We start from the raw sequence: 18,965 nt of genomic DNA, 5'->3' as shown, positions 1-18,965 counted from the left end.
CTTAACGCTGTATAACCAACGTTATTCAGCCTTTAGCAGTGTCAGACGTTTTTACAGCTTGATGCTGCAGCTCCAGAATGCACTGGTCCTGGGTTTTTTATTTGCAGCTATTAAATGCCTATGCCACTTGGAGCTCCTAAAAGCTCTGTGTGCATGAGGCCATAGAATAGTATGGATGGGCATTTTGCAGCTGCAAAAGAAAAACGTCTGACGCTGCTAGTATCAGCTGCAAAAACGCCCTGTGTGCATGGGGTCTAAAGGGCACTAATGCTGCTCTGTATTTCTTGTGCATCGTTAAATTTGTGTAAGGGCTTGAATTTGACCTGGTATTAGTATTTTGCAGGAGCACTATATAGCAAGGTTCAGACTGGGAGAGAGTCAGACAGCACAAAGAGTCAAGCTGGCCTTATGTGGATCAAAATTCAGCAGAATTCTGCAAATTTTGATGTGTGTGTAGCCTTCTCTGTTCAACAGCAGCTGGTCATTAGACCGGCTTCTGTTAGGCCCCTTTCACACATGCTGTCCATTTTTCATTCAGCCATTGACAGATGAAAAACAGACATCAATGCATCTCTATGGAAAAATGGATAATCCTCCATTTACATCATTTTACATCCACATCCGTCGTCCTTTTTTTTTTAGCTAATCAAAGCTCTATTTTTCTTCCGTTAAAAAAAAAAAAAACGAATTGGACAAAAAATTATTTAAACTGACAAATGGTCAGTTTTTCATCTGTTTTTGCATTGGTAGTGTAGTAATGTAAACTGATGAAAAACTTATGACCACTTCATCCATTTTGACGTGACTGAATTGATGAAATAAACGATCCACATGTGTGTAAAGGGCCTTAAATGGTTCTGCTGGACAACCAGTATTTGATCAGCACAGGCTGCAGCGCTGATCAGTGTATTCAGACAGCAGGTAATCCCGCTATCAAAGACAGGATAGGGAGAATTTCTCCATCCACCTTGATTGAATGTGTGGATTGAAAAATTGGTGTGTTTTGTGTTTTTTCAGCCAGGTGGAGTAATGTATGTCCAGCTTTAAACAGTTGTGCTGCAGAATGAGCAGGCTATTATACAAAGAATGTATGGTGCAAATAGGCTTCTCTGACTGAAACTGGAATTATATAGAATATTATAAATACAGTCCATCCAAATGGGAGAGATGCGATGAGATGCACGTCGAAGCCCAGATGGAGGAAAGGGGGGCGATGATCCGCGCCACATCCGGGAAGTGGCATCACGCTAGCCTGACAGTGCGTTCCACAGGACAAGGAAGGGCCGGTTCTCATTGGACAACCCGACTGCAGGCAGGCAGTCTTTCCTCCATCTGGGCTTCCTTCGATGTGCGTCTCATCACCTCCTCTCTCCCATGAAATACAGACAGCCAAGGGCAGTGTCACCATCCTCTGATTGTGCCTATGTCTATTCACAATATCTGAGCAAGCTATTATGAGGAGAGTGACAGATTATCTCATCGGTGTGCTGCTTCTCATTTACCTGCCTATTTGCAAGATTTGTAAAGGGAAAAAACAGGCCTTCTGCCCCTGCCGGAAAGGGTATTTCTGTGTGGCAGATCTGTGTAAATATCAATTATATGAACATAAATGCAAATCTTACTGCAGGGCTTGACTAATTTTCTTTGAATCCAGGAAACAGCCAAAAAGTTAGAAGCCAGTTTTTTTTTAACTAACGATGTGTACAGAACCCTGTGTGTTTGTAAACACAGGACTCTGTGTGGTGATTAGCTAAAGCTGATCAGTGGGTCTTAGCCATAAATAGTTGGCCAGGACCAGCTGACAAAATCCTGCTGTAGCCAGTGTCAGCGCGGATCAGCAGGGAGCATGCACATGCGCACCTCTAACCCAGAACAGGCTGGATGATGTACGTGTGCTTGTGCCACCTGCCTGCAGTAAATGTACTGTGGGCAGGCGGAAAGCACTTAATATAATTATAAGGGTGAACTTGTGCTGCATTTTTTTTATTTTTTTTTAGTTTTTTTAAGCAAAACTCCTTTAGAGACCAACTGTTGGTCTGAAAGTTATTGTGGGGGTCGTTGATATAAAGGGACTCTAATTGGGGTCTGGAAAGGGGGTGCTGATGTAAGGTGACTGATATAATGGGGGTCTCTAATTGGGGGTGCAGACAGCTGATCTAATGGTCAGCAACCATTAGGCTGCATTCACATGTCAGCGTATGATCGTGGGCAGAACCGCCGCGGTTCCGCCCGCGATTCGGAGATTTATTGCAAATCGCGGGACGCCTAGCATTGCCCGTTGATTTGCAATAGCCCCCCAAACGCCGAGCGATGTTGCCGCGATTTACGCCCACCGAATCGCGGCAACATCGCGCAAACAAAATCGCGGGGGGCGATACGCTCCAAAGAAGCTCTTGTACTTTTTTGGAGCGTATTGCGTCCCGCGATTTTGTTTGTGCGATGTTGCCGCGATTCGGCGGGCGTAAATTGCGGCAACATCGCTCGCGTTTGGGGGGCTATTGCAAATCAACGGGCAACGCTAGGCGTCCCGCGATTTGCAATAAATCTCCGAATCGCGGGCGGGAACCGCGGCGGTTCTGCCCGCGATCATACGCTGACATGTGAATGCAGCCTTATATCAGCAGTCAGCATCTTCCCATTAGAGACCCCCCATTAGCGCACAGTCCCCTTATATCGGTGCCCCTGTCCCCCTCCCTTCCTTCGAGACCTCCATTAGAGAGAGATCTTCCTTGTATCAGCATCCCCTACACTCTTTGACTACGATTAGATTGCCTGGGAATAATTCCTTACCAGCAGGAGTGACAAGCGGTTCCTATGGGGAAGAAGGAGAGCACACATTACAGGCAGGCAATGCTGACAGGAATCATGACTGAGTTTGAGGATGCCCCCACTGAGTTCCTGCACTGGCTGTCTGCATCCCAGGACAAGCTAAGTTGACATGCTGGGACTGATGTTGTGTCTGGATTTCAGGTGAACAGAAACTCTGGCACAGGTATCAAAACCTGGCCTGTCTGGGTCAATTCTGTACAGGTGGCAACCCTGTGCTCACGCCAACAGTAAATGGGCTGATAAAAGCCCAGGTGCCAGGATGCAATTTTTAGTAGGCATGGCAACCTGGCACCTGGGATTTGTTGAGCCCTGTTTTAGTGACTAAAATGGCTCACAAATATATAGATTTCATCGTTGAATTTAGCTGTTTGCCTGATGTTTATCTATAAATTGTCAATTTTATGTAATATTTTTTTCTTCACATTTCACAGGTTGAAAAAGCACAAGACTGTAACGTACTAGAAGACACCTAAAACTGCAAATCTTTTTTTTTTTTTCCTTACCATAAAAGTTTACTGGTATTGTTTTAAAAGGACAGTCCATTCAAATGTGAAATTTCAGTTATTGGTGGTATATGCTGGGGCAGGTCACAGTTTTGGCATCTTTAGTATCTAGGAGACTTAAGCAGCAAGATTCCCAGCTATAGTTCCTGTCAAAGTTTCGAATCAATTTGTTTTGTTTTTTTAGCTCACCCGTGGATATTTCTTTCATTTGCATCCAGAAATCTGACTAATTTTGCGGCATGCCTTTTTTAATGCAAGATGTGCAGGTCTGTTGACTCAACTGCAATGATCTTACCACCAGAGACTCACACATGTATAACACAAGTTAACTCTCCAGCAGTTACCAAAAACTGAAATGCCAATTTTGGGTTGACTGGATATTTATTTTGCCTAATTATAGGCAACTTTACAAAAGGAAAAAAAAATTGAAATTGTGTTCTTAAAAGTGTGCACAAAATGCACTTTGCAACTGCACCTAAAATTCCCCTTTCTCCCCCTAAAAAAATTGTGCTATTTGCAGCATTTTATATGAAACAGGAGCATAAGTATGCATGTCCTGCCGTGAACTGTATGACTTCTCAAATCTGCTGTTAAGAAATGAGACAAGCAGCTGAAATGTATTCATTTTTGTGTTTAATAAGTCAGGTCTTGACAGCATCTGAAATAATACAACTCTGTAGACTTGCAAACCTACAAAGTATCTTAACACTTTGAAGGCCAGAAATGTACGAGGAAAAAGACATGCACAGCCTAGTCCTCTGCAGTATTTACCTATTGAATGCAACAACTCTTGTATCATGCCCAGACATGCCTTGCACAGTCAAGAGTCCAACAAATTCCTTTTCCGCCTTTTTTGCTGTGGAGTTGAATGTAGTATTCTCAACTTTGCAAAATACAAAAATCTTTCAAAAGTGCATATTTATCTGCCACTGATGATCTCAGTGTTAAGTATTTTTCTGGTGTTAGCATTGTCAAAACTTTATTTAAATGAGCTTTGTAACCTGTTATGTTGTTTTTGTCCAGTTAGAGGAAATATGTAGTTAACTTGTTTGTGTCAGACATGTAGACATGTACAAATGACAATGGTTCCCTTTTTTTCCTGTAACTGTAATGGCATATTTATTTTCCACATGTAGCATATAGTGGTAATAGTAATAAAGCCTCTGCTGAAGAGCTACAACACAATATCGAAGTTTCAAATGTCTTGTCCCTGTGGGACATATACTTGGATATATGAAAATAAGTTCTTAAAGAAAACCATCCATATTTGGGCTTCTGCAAAATTCTGAATATGTGTTTTAATTATAATTATGGAGGTATATGTATGAAATCTTTAGGCTGAGTTCACACTGAATTTGGAGCAGTTCGCAGCAGGGGGTCCAGTGCATTCCCCTGCCCCATTTCAGGACTGAATTCAGGCCTAAAAAGGACCTGAACATGCACAGGACTTTTCTGCAAGCCGCTCCGCAGCCGACATGGAGCTGTGTAAATCAAATCCATTGAGAGCTAAGCACAGTCTCCTGTCATGCGAATTGAGTGCAAGGAAACGCACATCCAATTTGCAACAGTGTGAACCCAGCCTCATGCTTTCCCTTTATTTATCCTTGCTGGCTTGAGAGCTGGAGCCAGGGCTCATCTTAAGTCTGGTGTTTTCTGTAGTATCTGCCTGACCTTAGACTGAGACTGCATAAAAGTGCCAAATAGTGCTGTGTAGTTTAAAAATGAATGTAGACAACTGATTTACAGTCAGGCAGTTGACAGGACAGCTACTCTCATACATGAGGACATCTTAACCTGGCCCTGCGCTGGACAAATTTCGACCGGTTCGTCAGTTTAACTGGCTAAAATTAGCTATGTGGGTGGTCCTGTCTGCACCTTGCCAGCTAGTATCCTTTGATTGACAAATCAAAAGAGCCCCCCACAAAATTGCAACCGCTGTTAATTTATTCTAACACTTGCTGTCACCCTTTAAGAATGCAATAGCTTGCCTTGGCGATTCAACCATCTATGCGCTATAACAAGGATGTAGGAACCGGTTTTATGGTGGTTTTTTTTTTTTTTTTTTTCATTTGGTACGAGGGGGTGCTGATAAGTATTGAGCCTTATCCAGCAAAAATTGAGCTAGGAAGCTGTAACTGCCACACTATTCTACATATTTCCCCTGGAAGTCCATGCACTTGCGACATCTGTCCTGCAGCTTGAGTATCTGCAAATAAAATTCTCCTGACTGCTGGTGTAACCACTTATTTGCAGCATTAGTTGCCTCCGGAACACTCCCATATCGTTGTCCCTTTAGGTTGTTTTTTTCTTTTTAATTGGAGAACAGACGATAGAAGGCGCCACATCGGACATAAGGAGGTCCATTTTGCCATTGTTTCACCAGCAGTGTGTGACGAGGCATTGTCATGACACAGGATGACACCTTTGGAGAGCTTTCCTCAACGTTTTTCCTTTATATTTTGCCTCAACTTTGTCAATAAAGCACAGTAATATGTTGCATTGATGGTTGAACCCTTTTGGAGGTAGTCCACCAGCAGAACTCCCTTCTTATCCCAAAAAACTGTTGCCATTTTGCTTCTGCACTGACCTTTGCACACTGAACTTCTTTGGCCTGGGAGAACCACTGTGCCTCCATTACTTAGACTGTTCCTTTTTTTAGGATCATAACCGTAGATCCATATCTTGTTACCAGTTTGTCCAGGAAATCTGACTCCTTTTTTGCAAAATGTTCCAAAACAGCCACCGATGTCTCCATGTTTCCTCTTTTGTTCGGTTGTCAAAAGTTTTGGGATCCACTTTGCTGCAAGCTTTCTTATTTCCAAGTTGTGGATAATGGCACCAACTCTCTCACGTCATATTCCCAGATATGTAGCAATACTTTTTGCTGATATTCAGTGGTACTCCATGATTGTCATGGATGGCTTTCTCATTTGCAGGCACAGAGACAGAAACTGGCCTTTCACTGGGTTTCTCACTTTCAACACCGAAATGGGCAGTTTTAAATTTGACAATCTGGCGCTGAACTGTTGCAAATGAAGGGCCACTGTCACCCAAATTTTGTGACATTTCATCATGGATCTGCTTTGCACCTTTCCCTTGGAGAAACAGGAACTTGATTATGGTCCTATGCTCTTCCACACTGAATGTTTCTGGATGTGCTGCCATGTTCATTTTGTAGCTGAAAAAGAAAAAATTTAAAATCATAGGTAGTTGATTTTCGCACCATTCAATATAGACAAAGTGTCCAGTACACCCTGCAATTTACTGCTTCCTATCTCAATTTTGGGTAAGGCTCAATACTTATCATCACCCCCTCATACATAGGCTGAATGGTAAAAATCTTAAAGTATATAGCCAACTTTATTCCTTAACAGTCAGTATAGGTAAATAAGGAGCAAATATAATTAAGCCTGCACAGTTACAATAAATTTAGACATAAAAAAGGAGGAAAGGCTCTGTATTAAGTTTTAAATGGTTTCTGCACTGCTTTTAGTAATTCTGCAGACTAGTAAATGGCATTGTAAATACATTTCTCTATCGCTCATTGACAGACGTAGTCTTCTTGATTCTCAAGAGCTGGGTTATGTTGTCTCCGCAGGAGTAGGACTAGGCAGAATGACAAAACGTTCTGGCTCCACCCTAGGGGGCAGTCCCTGAGGGTATATCCTCCCTCTCTCTGCTTCAGGGAATCAGTTTTTTTCTGTCTAGTCAGGAGTAAGGACCTAAGTTCCTTGCTGGGATCTTTTGGTCCTGGCAAGACTTTTTTTCTTTAAGAAAAAGACATTTTTTAGGTAGTTTTCTCCAGTGTTTTTTTCCTGTGAGATCTTCAAGCAAAAATGCCGGACTGGGCGACACTTGTGGTCACCCCAGCCGGCCTACGAGCGCGTGCAGACCAGGCATTGCGCTTGGTCGGCCGCGACATATTCAAGTAAGTATGCGGGGCCGGGCGACGGGCTGGATGTGAGATCCAGTGGTCACCCCGGTTTCTGCCTAAAAGCGCGTGCAGACCAGTGCGCTGAGTCGGCCGCGACGGAGTCCCAGTAAAGGGACTGACTTTGCGAGTTAAAAGCTCGCTTGGACGCCAGGACCAGAGAGTCGAGGCGTCCACAAACCCCCACCTCGGTGGAGAGGGTATTATGAAGAGAGGGTGCCTGTCGGTTCGGTATGGTGAGTAAACGTTCCCTTTTTTCCTCATTTATGAGGCAGTATATATTATGGGCCCCTCCATATATGGTCAGTATATATCTGACACTTACAAGTCCCCCTTGTAATACAGCATGTGTTTTTGGGAAGTGGACTCGGTTCAAGAGCTAACACTCTACCCAGCAGACTGTAACATTACAGCAAACATAGGAGGTATAATCCTACCTTATGTGTAGTGTATCTCTGTAGATCCATATGTCACCTCTCAGCAGAGTGCAGGTGGATGTGCTGGGAAGACGATATCGGCGGTCCGCCGCCATTTTGCCGTAGACCGTATGCATGTATGTCCTCAGTCACGCCGGCCGCCATGTTTTTGGAGTCTTATGTCTCTTCCATGGGGGCGGCCATGTTTTGTGAGCCCAGCTTCCTCGTGGAGGGCTGGGAACGCCCAAAGGCGTACACAGGGGGCGGAGCCACGCCTTCTGCCCGGGAAAAAGCAAACAGCTCCTTCCAGTCTGTGTAAGACAGACGCTGGCTGCAGTTTGTTGGAAACTACACTGCATCGGTTGGTGAGCCTTGGGGGTCCCTCTCTCTCTCTCTGGGATCGAGAAGCAGGTACTCTGAGGGGCGCTATTGCGCTAGGGGGAGACACACAAAAAAAAAAAAAAAAAAAGAAAAGAAAAAGTTTTTTGTTTATTGCTGGCAAAAGTGTCCTGTATTAACATGGACCCTGCCACTCATGTATCTCCTCCGGATCCCCTCGAGGGGTCTGCGGGATCCTCCAGCACCCCATTGACAGTTGAATCTTTGTCAGCCATTATGGAAACTTTTGTGTCCCGGGTGGAAGTGGCTTGTCAGGGACAGGGCGCAAGAAAGCGACCCCCGCCTAACCCCTTATTATCTGAGACCTCGGATTCAGACTCTGAGCCTATTTCTGCAGTTGCAGGTACTTCATCTGGTATTGGTGTCTCGGGTCCTGTCTCTTCAGACAGTGAGGAGGATGTTTCGGCATCCGCCATAGCCCGAGAGGAAGCGTTGGTAAACGCACTCATTGTATCTGTTCAAGAGACTTTAAGGTTACAGGGTATTCCATCAGAAATAGCTGAAACTGAGATCCCTTTTGGGACTAAAAAGCGCATCAAAGTGGCGAAGGTTTTTCCATTGCCCAAATGTTTTGGCAATCCAATCGATGAAGAATGGCGTCTGCCAAAACGCACTTTTAATATTTCCAAACGCATTGACAGACGTTATCCGTTTGAGGAAACCCTTATTAAGAAATGGACAGAACCACCTGTGGTGGATTCACCAATCGCTAGATTGAATAAAGCCACGGTTATTCCTTTAGAAGACGCTCCGTCTTTTAAAGATCCAGTGGATCGCAAGATAGAAGCTATGTCTCGCACCATGTTTTCCTTGATTGGATCAGCTTTCAGGCCAATAATTGCTATTGGTTTGGTTTCGCAGGCTGTAACTGAATGGACCAAGTGGTTACGCCGGGACTTAGAAGAAGTCCCTCAGGCGGTATCAGATTTGTTGGAACAAATGATACAAGGGTTACAGTTTGTATGCGATGCAGCGTTAGACGCCACTCCATTAATGGCGCGAGCATCTGTCTCAGCAGTGGTTCTCAGGCGTACACTGTGGCTAAAAGGTTGGATAGCCGACCAAGGTTCCAAAAAAGCATTGGCTAATATCCCCTTTTCAGGAGAACGTCTATTTGGAGCCAACTTAGATGAGATCATTAAGGATCTCACCGGTGGAAAAAGCACCTTTTTACCGCAAAATTTTAAAGGTAGAGGAACTCGTCAAAGACGAGGGCCTTCTTTTTCTGCTCACAAGAGGTTTTTTCGTCCAGCGGGTGAAAAAACTAAGTCCTCCAAAGCTCCTGCAGGAGGCGTCAGGGGTCGTTGGTCGGGCAAGCAAAAGCCCGCCCCCTCCAGACCTGAAGATAAACCATCCAAAGCCTGAAGGTGCGCCCCCACCCATAACTGGGGTGGGGGGACGTCTTCGCCGGTTCCCGGATCCATGGCTTTCCAGAATCCCGGACAAATGGGTTTGCGAAGTCATAAGGTCAGGGTACAAGATCGAGTTTCGATCTCTCCCACCGGCGCGATTCTTCCCTTCCAATATCCGACTATCTCCGGATCGTCTAGAAGATCTGCGGAGAGCAGTCACAGATCTACTACAACAAGGAGTGGTAGTTCACGTTCCTTGGACAGAACGGTTTCAAGGGTTTTATTCAAACCTGTTTACAATACCCAGGAAAGAGGGCAAAGTGCGTCCAATTCTGGACTTAAGAGCACTCAATTCTTTCGTCAACATAAGAAGATTCAGAATGGAGTCCATTCGCACGGTAGCAGCCTTCCTGCATCCAGGGGATGTCTTAGCGTCCATAGACATCAAGGACGCCTATCTTCACATTCCCATTTTCGCAGGACATCAGCGTTTTCTACGCTTTTCCGTAGAGGAGAACCACTATCAGTTTGTGGCGTTACCTTTCGGTCTCGCCACGGCTCCGCGGGTCTTCACAAAAGTGTTGGCCCCTATGTTGGCACTTCTGCGCCAAAGAGGTATATCGATTCTAGGTTACCTAGACGATCTTCTGCTTCATGCAGAGTCTCCTCAGACCTTGCTACAAAACATAGAAATTACTATGATTTCTTTACAGGAATTCGGGTGGCTGGTGAACCAGCAAAAGTCTTTTCTGGTTCCCACCCAGAGGCTCGAATATCTGGGTCTAATTCTAGACACAGTCAGGACAAGAGTGTTTCTTCCGGTAGGGAAACTTCGAAAGATTCAATCAGCAGTCCAGTTGTTACTGTCCAACAGCTGGTCTTCCCTTCGGACTTGCATGAGGGTTCTGGGGTTGATGGTGGCTTCATTCGAAGCAGTCCCATTTGCCCAGTCCCATACCCGAATTCTTCAGCAAGAGATTCTCCTCAGATGGAATCGGAATCCGGAATCCCTGGACAATCAGATACGATTGAGCAAACAGACCAGAGAGTCTCTGGTTTGGTGGCTTCGGTCTCCAATGCTCAGCCAGGGAAAGTCATTTCTGCCAATATATTGGATGATAGTGACCACGGATGCCAGCCTATCCGGATGGGGAGGAATTCTCGGTCAATTATCTGCCCAGGGACTTTGGTCCCCGGAAGAATCCAGATTACCGATAAATGTATTGGAACTAAGAGCGATCAGACTTTGTCTGATTCACTGGACCGAGCAGCTCCAGGGCAGCCCGGTTCGGATCCAGTCGGACAATGCCACGGCCGTGGCTTATGTCAATCACCAGGGGGGCACCAAGAGTGTCCGAGCGGCCAAAGAAGTGGCTTGCATTCTTCGCTGGGCGGAACGATTTGTTCCAGCAATCTCTGCGGTGTTCATTCCGGGGGTGGAGAATTGGCAGGCAGATTATCTCAGCCGTCAGACCCTGGATCAGGGGGAATGGTCCCTCCATCCAGACGTTTTCCACCAGTTGTGCCTACGGTGGGGCACACCGGATGTGGATCTGTTGGCATCACGATTCAACAGGAAAATTCAGAGATTCGTGGCTCGCTCCCGCGATCCTCTAGCAGAAACCGCAGACGCACTGATCGCCCCGTGGGGGCAATACCAGCTAATATATGCCTTCCCTCCTCTCGCGTTACTGCCAAGACTTCTTCGCAGGGTAGAGGAGGAAGGAATCCCAGTAATCCTGGTAGCTCCGGACTGGCCTCGTCGAGCTTGGTATGCCGACATGGTCAGACTGGTGGCGGACGTCCCGTGGAGACTTCCTCTCAGAGAGGATCTACTGTCTCAGGGACCGATCTTCCATCCTGCTTTACGATCGCTGGCTTTAACGGCCTGGCTATTGAGACCCAGGTGCTGAAGGACAAGGGATTGTCAGCTTCAGTTATTCCTACTCTAGTTGAAGCAAGGAAAGCGACTTCCAGAAAGATTTATCATCGCACATGGAAGGCCTACATTGCATGGTGTGAACCTTTGGGGTTCCGTCCTCGGTCTTATTCGGTTAGTCGAATATTAGCTTTTCTGCAACAAGGGGTTGAGCAGAAACTGGCCTTGAGTACTATCAAGGGTCAGGTCTCAGCATTAGCCATCTTCTTTCAGAAGCCTTTGGCTACTCATTCCTTGGTGCGGAATTTCATCCAGGGGGTGCGACATCTGGCTCCGCCAGTGCACGCGCCGTTACCCCCCTGGGATCTTAATTTAGTGTTGTCGGTTCTTCAGAAACCTCCCTTTGAAGATATTAGGGAGATTCCTCTACCCACGTTGTCCCAGAAGGTGGCCTTCTTGGTGGCTATTACTTCTGCACGCAGGGTGTCAGAACTGGCCGCATTATCTTGTCGTTCACCATATCTGGTGGTTCATAGAGATAAGGTGGTTCTTCGTCCGAATCCATCCTTCCTACCAAAAGTGGTTTCAGAATTTCATCTGAATGAAGAAATTGTATTACCTTCCCTGTGCCCTAAGCCCAGTCATCCTCGGGAATTTGCTTTGCACTCCTTGGATGTGGTCCGGGCGATCAGGGTATACTTGAAAACGACAGACTCGTTTCGCAAGACGGATTCACTTTTTGTGATCCCAGATGGACCCAAAAAGGGGTTGCCTGCATCTGCCACGACCATTTCCAGATGGATCAGACAGACGGTAGTGCAGGCTTATTCTATTAAGGGTCGGGAGCCCCCGTTCCCTGTTAAGGCGCACTCCACTCGGGCACTTAGTGCGTCATGGGCCTTTCGCCATCAGGCGTCAGTGGTCCAGGTGTGCAAGGCGGCTACCTGGTCGTCGGTGCATACCTTCTCTAAACATTATAAAGTTGATGTAATGGCATCGTCTGATGCCTCATTTGGCCGCAAGGTTTTGCAGGCCGCAATTTGAGGAGACCAGTGGTCTACCTCGAGGGTTTTTTTCCGTTGGAAAAATTTTTCTTTAGCCTCATTCTTTGTTTATAATGAGCCTTTAAAACTTCTAGTTTGGCACCGGTTGGGCCTTCTAGATTGGATTTGATTTTGTCAATCCCACCCCTCATTTGTGGCACTGCTTCTGGATGTCCCAGCTCTTGAGAATCAAGAAGACTACGTCTGTCAATGAGCGATAGAGAAAAATGGATTTTTGTAAGAACTTACCGTAAAATCCTTTTCTCTTAAGCTCATTGACAGACGTAGTACCCGCCCCTCTATCATTGAGTTGGGTTGGGTTAATTTCTCTGTACTGCTTTAAACAGAACTGATTCCCTGTAGCAGAGAGAGGGAGGATATACCCTCAGGGACTGCCCCCTAGGGTGGAGCCAGAACGTTTTGTCATTCTGCCTAGTCCTACTCCTGCGGAGACAACATAACCCAGCTCTTGAGAATCAAGAAGACTACGTCTGTCAATGAGCTTAAGAGAAAAGGATTTTACGGTAAGTTCTTACAAAAATCCATTTTTTTTCTACTACCACCAGTGCCAACAGCAGCTCAGTGACTGCTAGAAAAAGGTAAAAAAAAAAAAGTATATACACTGCTATTTGTTGCAAACTATCTGCAGCATTACTGAAAAAAGTGGGCAGGCAAAATGTAATGGTTTGTAAATAGCCTTTTCTTTAAAATTCAGATGTTTTCCAAAATCCCAATTATAACAGGTTTTCCTTAGAAAATAGCCTTAAGAATTCTAACTGTTCCTCAAGTCCTGGGGGTACGTTTTGCTGTATTGTTCCATAACTTGTCTTTCATTGCTTCTTGTTTTGTTAATCTTTTGAATGCTGCAATTCTGCTGATTCCTGGTACAACTGGGCTATACATTTGTTCTGTGTTTTGTATGAGGAAAATGTGTATTTTGGGTAAAATACATACCCATGTCACAAACCATTTTCTGCTTAGCAGTTGTTACATATTTTAAGCATAGACAGGCTTACACAGGGAGTTATCGGCATTCATGGGATTTGATAAAGAGAGAAAGGTTGGTATTGTTTCTGTGCATGTCCCCTGGAAGGAAATGGATTTTTTTGCAATGATGGAAGAGAGTTGGTCATCCATTTCTGCATGAGTATCCATTTTTCACTAGTGTTAGGGAGCACAGGACTACTACTTTACTGCATTGAAATCTTGGTTCCTACAATGCCTTGTGTCTTTCCCTGGCATCTGAAAGAGGCAGGAGGAATGGCAGACATCTACTTCCCATGTAGATAGAAGGCATTAGGACAGGTAGAAATCTAGCAAAACCTCTGTGTAACACGTGTAAGATCACCCTACACCAGTATTTTGGTAAACTACAAGCCTTTCCAAAAAAAAAATAGTCTTCAACAAACTAAAAATGTAGCGTTGAGTGAATAATATATATATAACTGCAGTCTGGCCCTAAGATATAATTTAATTCCATGCTTTGGGAGGGTTGGTTGGAGTGATTATGATTACAACAAGAAATTGCCCCGTAATTATTTCTTCCTGTGAAATGGTAAAGTGCATCTGAGATAACAAATGTTGGATGGCAATGTGAGGTGAAGGACTGTGAGGAACCATGGGATGCATATTTCCTTTAATGAAGCCTTATAAAAGTGTGTATATGTAATAATGCATATGTAATAAATATATACATAGACGCACACTTGGAGGGGTATGCACACATACAGACTGGTAAATGAATTGTAAAACCACTAGCTTTGTTTTCTTTCTCAATATGCCATTAAAGCTGTCTCTGAAGAATGAAGTGAATAAAGTAGCATCTCTTTGAATCAGTGAACATGTAAACATTGCTTTTCATTACATCAAAGTTACAACATTTTTGACTGTTTTTGTTCAATTCTCAGCAGTATTTAATTTGTCGTTTGTACAATATTACTTCCCAGATCATTTACTCTGCTATGCAAATGTATTTTGCTCCATCGTCAATGAACACCTTTTCATTTAACTTTTTATTTCTCCTGTTTTCAATTGTAAATATCTAATGTAAATTGAATTAAACATGTAAATTTCTTTTTATTTTATTCCTTGTATAATATTCAGCAAATGACTGTATATGAAAGTGCATAATAAATATATTTGCTTTTCATCTGATATCTCTATTTTTTAATATAACGTAATTTGCATTTCTGTTCTGGTAACACATTGTTTGCTATATTTGTAATTGTCTTAGGCTCGTACTCACAACAGAATTAAACTGTCGCAGTCCAATTGTATCCTTTTCTGAGGCAGAAATGGACAGGTTTGATTAAAAAAAAAACATTTGCATGAACATATGCATACTGATTTATCCAATTTTAACAATCAATCATACATGTCATTTAAGACGGAATAAAGGATTTGTCAAAAAGAATCCACTGAAGTCATGAATTGATTGGACACTGTAGAATGTCTCATGGGTACCACGCATTAGTTAGTCCTTTTGGGCTTCATGTAGTAAATGGTGTATCGGAAATGATCTACAGTATCTCATAAAAGTGAGTACACCCCCCACATTTTTGTAAATATTTTATTATATCTTTTTATGTGACAACACTGAAGAAATTACACTTTGCTACAATGTAAAGTTGTGAGTGTTCAGCTTGCGTAACAGTGTATATTGCGTAACAGTGTAATTGGGCCCAATTAGCCATTTTCCCTCGCAGGTGTCATGTGACTCGTTAGTGTAACAAGGTCTCAGGTGTGAATGGGGAGCAGGTGTGTTAAATTTGGTGTTATCGTTCTCACTCTCTCATACTGGTCACTGGAAGTTCAACATGGCACCTAATGGTAAAGAACTTTTTTGAGGATCTGAAAAAAAAACGATTGTTGCTCTACATAAAGATGGCCTAGGCTATAAGAAGTTTGCCAAGACCCAAAAACTGAGCTGCAGCATGGTGGCCAAGACCATACATTTAATAGGACATGTTCCGCTCAGCCAAAGAAGTTTAGTGCACGTACTCGGCGTCCTATCCAGAGGTTGTCTTTGGAAATTGATGTAGGCGTGCTTCCAGCATTGCTGTAGAGGTTAAAGGGGTGGGGGGGTGGGGTCAGCCTGTCAGTGTTCAGACCATCCGCTGCACACTGCATCAAATTGGTCTGCATTGCTGTCATCCCAGAAGGAAGCCTCTTCTAAAGATGTACAAGAAAGCCTGCAAACAGTTTGCTGAAGACAAGTAGACTAAGGACATGGATTACTGGAACCATGTCATGTGGTCTGATGAGACCAAGATAAACGTATTTGGTTCAGATGGTGTCAAGCATGTGTGACTGCAACCAGGTGAGGCGTACAAAGACAAGTGTGTCTTGCCTACAATCAAACGTGGTGGGAGTGTCATGGTCTGGGACTGCATGAGTGCTGCCGGAACTAGGGAGCTACAGTACATGGAGGGAACCATGAATGCCAACATATACTGTGACCTACTGAAGTAGAGCATGATCCCCACCCTTTGGAGACTGGGCCGCAGGGCAGTATTTCAACATAACGACCCCAAACACACCTTCAAGATGACTACTTCCTTGCTAAAGAAGCGGAGGGTAAAGGTGATGGACTGGCCAAGCATGTCTCCAGACCTAAACCCTATTGAGCATCTGTGGGACTTCCTCAAAGGGAAGGTGGAGGAGTGTAGTGTCTCTAACATCCACCAGCTCCGTGATGGAGGAGTGGAAGAGGTCTCCAGTGGCAACCTGTGAAGCTCTGGTAAACTCCATGCCCAAGAAGGTTAAAGCAGTGCTGGCAAATAATGGTGGCTACACAAAATATTGACACTTTGGGCTCAATTTGGATATTTTAACTTGGGGGTGTACTCACTTTTGTTGCCAGCAGTTTAGACATTAACCACTTCCCGCCCGCCCTATAGCAAAATGACGGCGGGAATGTGGTTGTGTTATCCTGACCGGACGTCATATGACGGCGGCAGGATAACACCGCTCTGGGCGCCCCCCCGGGCGATCGGTGATGCGAGGTGTCAGTCTGACACCCTGCATCTCCGATCTCGGTAAAGAGCCTCTGACGGAGGCTCTTTACCATGTGATCAGCCGTGTCCAATCACGGCTGGTCACATCGTAAACAGGAACAGCCGTTGATCGGCTTTCCTTAGTTCGTGCCTGACAGGCACGAGTAAAGGAGCGCCGACCGGCGGCTCCCCTGACAGGGGGGGGGTCGGCACTGGTAATCAGATCATTGATTACCAGTGCAGACCCTCGGGGGGGGGGGGATGCCACTAGATCCACCAGGGATGCCCACTATGACCCCAGGGATGCCCACTATGACCCCAGGCATGCCCACTATGGCCACGAGGGATGGCAATCAGGGCTCAGGGAGCCCCCCATTGCCCTCCCCATCAGTGATGCCCACCAGTGTCCTCCCTATCAGTGCTGCCCACAAGTGCCCATCATTGCCATCCTTTAGTGTCGCCCACCAGTGCCACCTATCAGTGCCCGTCAGTGCCGCCCATCAGTGCCCACCAGTGCCGCCTATCGGTGCCCATTAGTGCCCGTCAGTGCCACCTATCAATGCCCGTCAGTGCCACCTATCAGTGTCCATCAATGCTGCCTATCAGTGCCCAGCAGTGCCGCCTATCAGTGCCCACCAATGCTGCATATCTGTGCTACCTATCAGTGCCACCCCATCAGTGCCTCCTCATCAGTGCCTGTCAGTGCAGTCTCATCAGTGCAGGAAAAAACGTATTTACAAAATTGTATAACCTAAACAAAAAAATTTTTTTAAACTTTTCGGTCTTTTATTTGTTTAGCAAAAAGTAAAAATCGCACAGGTGATCAAATACCACCGAAAGAAAGCTCTATTTGTGGGGGGAAAATGACATAAATTTGGTGTAAGTACAGTGTTGCACGTCCGCGCAATTGTCATTCAAAATGCAACAGAGCTAAAAGGGGAAAATTGGCCTGGGCAGGAAGGGAGGGAAGTGCCCTGTATTAAAGTGGTTAATGGCTATGTTGAGTTATTTTGAGGGGACAGCAAATGTACACTGTTATACCAGCTGTACACTCACTACTTTACATTGTAGCAAAGTGTCATTTCTTCAGTGTTGTCATATGAAAAGGTATCCTTTAATATTTACAAAAATGTGAGGGGTGTACTCCCTTTTATGAGATACTGTAAATTTACGCACTATACCACCCCAAAAATCTGTCATAATAGAAATAGATTGCTGCCATTGGTAACTTGTTGTTAAAGTGATGCTAAACACACATTGCATAATTTTACATTGTCCCTTCTATTTATGTATATGGATGATGGCACTAAAATTATTATAATAAAAAAAAATTTAAGTACGGTACCTTTTTTCTAATTTGTATACAGGTGTCACATGACCCAAAACTTTCTCAGCCTTTCTGTAGGGAAACATAAGCAGGAGGAACTTCTAGTTCTCTGCTGCTGGTCACACATTCAACATAAAAAAACATCCTTTGGGATACAGTTTAAAAATGGTGTCAATAAATGGTTTTAAATTGCCATACAAATATATATTTGAAATAAAGTTTTTATTATTTTTTGGCAATAATATGGGGTGGACAGATTTCTACCAGTCACAGGCTTTGTCACGCCCCTCAAGACTGTGTCTTAGAATAAAAGAGGTAAAGCCTCTATTAATCTACATGTAATATCCCGTTCCCATTGTGTTTAGCTGGTTAGTGGGCATAGAGGTGGAGGGAGGCAGTAAAATCGGATCTCTCACTTTGTTCCAGTTTGATAACTTGCTAAGTAGTGAAATGAGAATGAGGCATAATTTCTATACCCTTGCTGATTAGCAGTTCCAAGTGTCTACCAAAAGCATCACTCAGGCTGTTGATGACTTGGAGCTGCTTATATCTTTTTTTATAGTTATGCTGTGGTGTTAAAAAAAAAAAAAAAAAAAGCCACATGTCTCACCACTATAATATTGGTTCTGCAAAGTTGTTTGCAGAATCGAATCTAGATGTTCCTTGTTCACAGAAAATGAGGTGGCTAGTCCTACACCTTACCTATTGTACTTTTAACGCCGGTTCACACTACCGCGACGCTACTTCCAGGGGCGACCTCCGAGATCGCGGTGCGAGCAGCGCGCCGCGACCTTTGGAGCGGCCGCCACAGACTTCATAACATTGAAGTCTATGGCGGTCGCCTCCGGGTCGCCCCAAAGAAGCTCCGGACCCTTTTTCTAAGTCGGAGCGACTTGTGTCACTCCTATTAGAACGGGTCCGCAGCTTCCCTATGGGAGGCGACCTGCGGCGACCTGTCGCCTCACAGGTCGCCCTAGTGTGAACCGGGGCTTAAAGTGATTGTAGTCTCTTGTTTTTTTTTTTTCTTTAAATAACAAACATGTTATACTTACCTACCCTGTGAAGTGGTCTTCCTCTTCTCTGGTCCTTTTCTCCAAATGCAAACATGGTAAGTAATTAAAGAAGAATGTAGTAGAACGGGAAGTTCCTTTCTTCATTCCAAGAGATGCAGATCCATGGCTGCAACGTCCTCAACTCTGCATTACAAAGGAAAAAATTATAATAAATGATACACACAGATCTTTTTTGGATGTGCAGAACAATGATGTTCAGCTTAATGCACAACTGATAG

General features: G+C 44.5%; 1 protein-coding gene and 1 pseudogene across 2 annotated transcripts in view; both read left to right on the top strand.

Moving 5' to 3' along the window:
* Positions 1-4,586, top strand: part of ANKRD50 (ankyrin repeat domain containing 50) — a 145,131-nt gene extending 140,545 nt beyond the window's left edge. Inside the window, exon 5 of the mRNA XM_082243136.1 lies at positions 3,261-4,586. The gene's annotated coding sequence lies outside the window, so the exon portion shown is untranslated. The remainder of the gene's footprint in view (positions 1-3,260) is intronic.
* Positions 1-18,965, top strand: part of LOC309548836 (piggyBac transposable element-derived protein 4-like) — a 1,162,992-nt pseudogene that overhangs the window by 233,318 nt on the left and 910,709 nt on the right. The window lies entirely within an intron of this gene.

This window comes from Pelophylax lessonae (assembly GCF_965119305.1).
Source record: "Pelophylax lessonae genome assembly, chromosome: 1".
NCBI lineage: Eukaryota > Metazoa > Chordata > Amphibia > Anura > Ranidae > Pelophylax > Pelophylax lessonae.
Note: the sequence above shows the minus strand (reverse complement) of the source record. Positions and strands in the feature narration are given on the sequence as shown.